We start from the raw sequence: 6,543 nt of genomic DNA, 5'->3' as shown, positions 1-6,543 counted from the left end.
CCCTGTGCCAGACCCCCTGTGCCAGGCTCCCTGCGATGCTGCCCTGGTGAGGGATTCCCGGGCCTTAACGCTGCCCATCCCTCAACCCGGCACGGTCCGGAGAGCCTTGCCAAGGGGAAGACTGCAAGGTCTGGGTCCTCCAGCGCAGGAGGAAAACCCGGTCCCAGTGAGTGCCCACTCGTTRTGGCAGATTCCGCAGCGGGGCAGAGGCAGGTGAAGTTTCCGCAACGCCCACGGGAGTGGAAGGTCCGTGGCTCCATGGATTTCCCTCATCTCTTACACCGAAGGTGTGAAAAAAAGGCAAAACAAACGCAGAATAACAGCAACAAAAATACCCTCGTGCTGAGCTGCGAGCCAGTGGAGAGGGGAATACTCGATCCACCCTAAAGAGCTTTTAAAATGCGCTGTATCGCGGTTAAATGAATATCCTTAACAAGCGTAAAGACAAGTAGTTTTTCTCCTGCCATAAACATATTGCACCTCCGGTGTAATTATATGCAAACCAGGAGCGAACGAGACATTTCCATTGTAGCTGTCACTCAGCAGAGGGGGAAGCCCGTGTACATTTGAACTTCAGAGATCCGGGCTGGAGTAAACAGGTCTGAACTTCGGCAAGGGGAGGGGGCGAGGAATTTCAAAGGCCAGATGGAGGCAGGCAGAAAGACTTGAGAGGCCAGGAAATGTAGGTGCCAGCAGGCTCCATCCTGCAGCTCTGCGAGCCGGCCGGAACCGGCAACCTCAGCCACAGACCAGGGATTGTTGCACGTTTTGTGGCGATGAGGAGAAGTTTCCCCCAAAAATGAGGGTCACCATTCAGCTGTGTGGGAAATATGCACTGGGCTCGGAAGCGAGTGGGAAAACCACGAGGAGCAGTTCGAGTGCTGCGGAATAAATTGGGTCCTGTCGCTCCAGTGGGGCCGAGGCTAACCCGGGGTAGGGAACAACGGGTGTCGAGATCCTGTGGGAAGCCGAGGCCGCTCCCTGCACCTTGGGGTGCCCACAGGAGTGACCCCAGGGAAGGCCACCCTCTGGAAGGGGGAAACACCCACTCCTCATCTCCCCCAGCCTCTACCTACTGGCAAAGCCGTTGGGAGAAGGCACGGGAGCCGGCAGAGGGGTAAGGCGGCATCCCGGCCCGGCAGAGAGCATCCTCACCCTCCGGCCGCCCTCTTGAAACCCCCCCTCTGAGGAGCAGAGAGGGTGCGGGGAAATGGCGAATATCTCAATCAGCGAGGAGCTGACCTGTGACCCGGAGGGTGGCTCTATTGTCCTGCTGTTGCGGGGGACACAGACTTTAGTAAGACTTTCTGCGTGACTGAGCCCTGAGGGGCAACCGCAAGCCCAGAGCTCCCGGGAGGCATCCCGGCCTCGGGAGTGGCCGGGCCGGCATCAGCTCCTGGGGCAGAGCCGCCCGAGCCGAGCCCGCTGCCTTCTCCCACCGCTGTTCCCGAGCCCGTACCCGRAATAGGCCCCGTCCTGTCCCGGGCCCTTCTCCGGGAGCCGGGCGGGGCTGRCTGGAGCCTCCCCACCCAAGGGCGAACACCGTGGGATGGAGCGGCCCCGGCTGGTGCCCCTGGATGTGGGAGTTGGAGTTTGACCTGCAGAGATTCTTGGAGGAGCCGATGGGGATAAACGAGAGGAAGAACAAGCAGGGCTGTCCCCGCAGAAGCCCTCGCCCCAATCGCTCATCCCGCCCGGCCCGGCCCGTCCCGTCCCGCGGCTGCGGCGGGCCCGGGAGCGGGGCTGGGCACGGGGCGGCGCTGCGGAGTGGTCACCTCTGGCCACTGCGGCCACCAGAGCCCCGCGGCTCCGGCCACTGCGGCCACCCAGAGCCCCGCGGCTCCGGCCACTGCGGCCACCCAGAGCCCCGGGGCTCCGGACACTGCGGCCAGACACTGCCCCGCGCCTCCGGACACTGCCCCGCGGCTCCGGACACTGCCCCGCGGCTCCGGACACTGCCCCGCGSCTCCGGACACTGCCCCGCGSCTCCRGACACTGCCCCGCGSCTCCRGACACTGCCCCGCGGCTCCGGACACTGCCCCGCGGCTCCGGACACTGCCCCGCGGCTCCGGACACTGCCCCGCGSCTCCGGACACTGCCCCGCGCCTCCAGACACTGCCCCGCGGCTCCGGACACTGCCCCGCGGCTCCGGACACTGCCCCGCGCCTCCAGACACTGCCCCGCGGCTCCGGACACTGCCCCGCGCCTCCGGACACTGCCCCGCGCCTCCAGACACTGCCCCGCGGCTCCGGACACTGCCCCGCGGCTCCGGACACTGCCCCGCACCTCTATCCGCGCACGGACGGGTTCCCCGAGCCCCGCCCGTTAGGCGGAGGATGTGGAACAGGAGGCCGTGGGGCTCCGTCCGGGTCCAACCCGCTGCCGCCCGTCCCCGGGCCAGCCCGTCTCTCCCCGGGGCCTCACAGCAGGTGTAAATGCCGGTAACAAACCCGCTGCCCGGGGGCAAATCGCCCCCTTTGAACCGGCACCCGGACGGGCCCTAAGCAGCGGTCTGTACCTGCCCAGGGTCAGCCCCGGSTGCTGCCGAGCTCCGGGGAGCAGACGAGCCCATCCTAGGGACCCTCCTCAGCCTGCAGCRGGTCCCCGGGAACACCCCGGCGTGTGCCGGGGCTCGAGCGCTTTTCCCGGTGCCCGGAGCCCGCTGGAGAACGCAGAGTTTCCTCTCGCTCCAAGCTCTTCCCCTCCCAGCCCCGGGCACAGCCACGGCCCAGAGCTGGAGTGCCGACTGCCGGAGTCCCCGCTGCCCTTTGCCCGGGCTGGGACCTGCGAGCCGCCGGGACTCCCCTGAGCAGAGCCATTTGGTGCTCAGGCGGAGCAGGGATCTGAGGGGGCTGTAGGTGGGCTCCGGCACCCCGAGCCCAGCCCGAGGGGTCGGGTCCCTCAAGTGTCGGCTCCGGCGGCTCGGCGGGCACACCGGTAGCCAGGCACCGAGGGTGTCCTCCGCAGCCAGCATTCCCTAAAGACACGATTTCGCCAGCCCCGAGAATGTGCTGGAACAAGGGTTGAACGATTTAAAGTAAACAATTAAAACGACGATTTCCCTCAACCGCCGAGGGTTTTCCCCAAAGTATCTAGGAGAGAACCAAGCTCTCCTTCGCTCTGCGGCCGGGACACATCCCCGACGSTCCCCTTGGGTGATCTGCCCATTCTTTAATCTCCTGTGTTCTTTTCCTCCCCGGGGTGCCGCCACACAGCGGCGGGCTCTGACCCGCTCCCGCTCATTTCATCAAGGAGGGCAGCGCTCCCGCAGCGCTTCCAGCCCCGCCGGGCTTGGGCCGCCCCGGGCACCGTGGGYCGGGGGCTGTGCGGCCGTGGCTCAGCCCTCGCACGCCTCCCTGGGTTAAACAGCCCCGCAACGGGAGCCGCTTTCACCGGTGAAACCCACTCCAAGTTTTGGGGCCAAGGTGGATGAATCACAGCGGTGCGGAGTGGGACGAGGGCTTCTGCCCGGGTCCGGGTTGGCACCGGTGTGGTTCATCCCCTGCCTGAACCCTGGGGCTTCGGGGAGAGCCACCTCCATTCTTGCTGCCGATAYCCCTACACAGACACCCCTTGCGAGTCTGACACCCCCATCCCCCTTCTGTATTTTTGCTATCGAATACCCTCAGGCTCCGCTCTGCGGGACGCGGGCGCGCAGGGAGCGCAGCCCGGGCGCGGGGGGCAGCGAAGGGACACCGCAGCACGATTAACCCGTCTGTAAATGGTGGGCTTGCCACGGGGCGAAAGAGTCGATGGCTTTTAAAGGACTTTTATTTGCCTTCCCGGAGAATCAGTTCTGTAACGAGAATCYTGTCGGGCAGAGGCGGGGGAGATGGCAGCTGAAAACGTGCTTCAAGTGAGCAACCCCCTACCCGACAATGCCCGGGGGAGGGAGGACTTGCCGCAATCTGGGCTTTGAGAAGCACACCAAAATAAAAATAAATAAAATAAAATNGAATTAAAAAAAAAAAAAAGGAAAAAAAGAGATAGAGATCAAGAGAGAGAAACCAAGGTAAATCCAAAAGCAACCATCCAAAGGGAAAGCCCCATCGCAGCCCTTCAGCTGCGGCTCCCACATGAAGGCAGCTCTGTGCCCTCGTTGCGTTCCGATTCCGCGGGGCCGGCGGGTGAGCGCTTGCGGGCAGGCTGCGGGCAGGGCTGCCCGCGGGACTCCATCTCCTCTCAAGTTTTCAAAGCCAGGAAACAGCCATTTCCCGCTACCTTCGCCCATTCCCCCATAGCTTTCAAGGCGTCCACATTTATTTTTAAAACTCTTCTGAGAGCCGTAGTAAATTGAGTTTGCTTGTAGCTACAAAGGAGAAAGTTAAGCATTTGTCTCTGCTGTTGTATAGGCAGCCAGTTGTTTTAATTAAAGGGTGGGGATCCGTGATATATACACCAGATAAAAGCAAATGCACAGAATAAACTAATTAAAACATTGTGTTTGGAACACATTTTATTTCTTTTTTTGATCTTAGCTGTGTTTTAAAGAAATGTCAGCGCACTATAAAGCAACCTTATTTCCCTTATAGTGTGCGGCGCTTTTCAAAGGCTAGTGTGATATATTTTAGAAAAGAAATCCCGCTGTGAAAGCTTGCGTGTCTTCTCTTTACCAAACTAAGCTCTTGTCAATCATGCCAAGGCATAACCAATCACCAAGTCCCTTTTTGGAAAGCAGCTCATCCCGCTGTGCTTTTATATATCACACCGCAGCATGTTTAGATGCATTTTTACTATCACTTCAGGAGCGGTGACTGATGAGAGCGCAGTTACAGTACCGGCTTCCCCAAACGCCAGTTATTAACAATTTGCCTGGCTATTGTGTGCGTGTCTTTCTCTCCCTCCTCCCTTTTTCCTGTCTCACGTTGCCTCTATTTGTCATGGACACGAAGATGCAGGGAATATTGGGGCCGGGGGTGGGGGTGGGCTTCCGAGGTGCCCATCACCTGCCTGGGAAAGGGTGACAGAATATTTCTCCCCAGTCAAGGGGAGGCAGAAGCCTCTCGGCTCGAGGCTCTCCCGATAGCATTGCGGAAAATAAAAATAAGGACACCCCACCTTGTAACGTGCTCGCACTTTCCACGCCAGGCTGAGGGGAGCCCCGCTCAAAGTCCCCGCGCCCCCGGAGCCCCATGTCCCCGTCCCGCCGCTCCTGAGCCCCGCGCAGGTTCCGCGGCCCATCGGGGTCCGGCTGCGGGCGGAGAAGGGGCAGAGCACGGCGAGGWGTGTGTCGCGACATGAGCCACACCGGCACGGATCGCGACAATACCGCCCGCATTTCCTCTCTCCTTTAACGCGGAGCCCCGAAATCGTTGCAGGGGCGCCGCGTTTACCTCTTGAACCCGACGGCAAGTGAGAAAAAAAATTGACATTTATTCTTTTTGCTAAATTTCTGGACCCTAATTGAAGACAAGTGGCAAATGGTTTTTATTAAAACCCGCCTCCAATTCCGGGCGTTTCCAGACAAATTGTGCAAACCTCTGGCATCGCGCACGTACAGCTACATCCAATATTACTCGCTTCAGTAATATATCAATATCGTCTGGTTCTGTATCTCTTTCCAGGCGCAAATTTCAGGACTCGGCTGTGCACAGATCCCCCCTGCGGGTCCTTTAATATGACCATGTCAGAGACCACAGAAAGGGGAGTCGGGAAGGACGGGCATCCCCGACCCCCTCCGCCTTCCAAGGGGACCTGAGCATAAAGACTGCCGATGCTCAACCTATTTACAGAGATGCCCCACCTTGCTCCATYATTTTATCTCATAAGATTTCGCACCTCTCGTTTGTAGGAAAAGGAAGCACCTTTTCCCCAGACTTTGGGGTCTCCCCACGGTCCCTGTGTGGATTTGGTTGTACGGGGAGACACGAGATTATTTTGTCATTTGCCTTAGAAATGGGATAGATGCAGGCATTTATTTGTATCGTATTTCTCGTTTAACTCAGAAGCGGCGGCGATTGCTGCATCGCGTCAACCCTGAAAAGAGAATTATAGGTACAAATGGACCCAGTGGCTTACTGGTGCAGGGGGAAAAAAATAAATACATATATATTTTGCATCCTTTCAATGCCTGGCACTTCAATGGCATCCTTTCAATGCCTGGCACTTCGCGTACCGGGTCCCAGCCCATGATTTGCCCTGCAGGAAGATCTCGGGCATCTGCGCAGGAAAGCGCCTGTGTCCATCCCGCTCCCCCGCAGCAGGACCGCAGAACTCCACATCCCCAAAGTCACCCCATCCCAGGAGCCCCGGCACGGCGCTTGGTGGAAGAAGGGGCGAGCAGGGAATGCTGCCGACAATGCCCCAGCCCCTCCACACCCCACAAAGGGGTCTGCGACTTCCAGCCTCACCCGTCGTGTCGTGCTCCCCCTCCATACGAGCAGCAATCAGTCTTTTTCTTTGACTTTCCCTGGGAATTTTCCTCGCCATCAGGCAGAGGAAAAAAAAAATCTTTCTTTTGTTTTACCTTTCCCCCTTTCTCCAAAAAATTTGTGTCTTTGACCCTCCTCAAAACCGGTGCTTTGAGAGGTCTCATCCCTTCTG

This window comes from Malurus melanocephalus, unplaced genomic scaffold (assembly GCF_030028575.1).
Source record: "Malurus melanocephalus ecotype Western Australia unplaced genomic scaffold, MMel_1.1 scaffold_758, whole genome shotgun sequence".
NCBI lineage: Eukaryota > Metazoa > Chordata > Aves > Passeriformes > Maluridae > Malurus > Malurus melanocephalus.
This window is presented reverse-complemented; position numbering follows the sequence as displayed.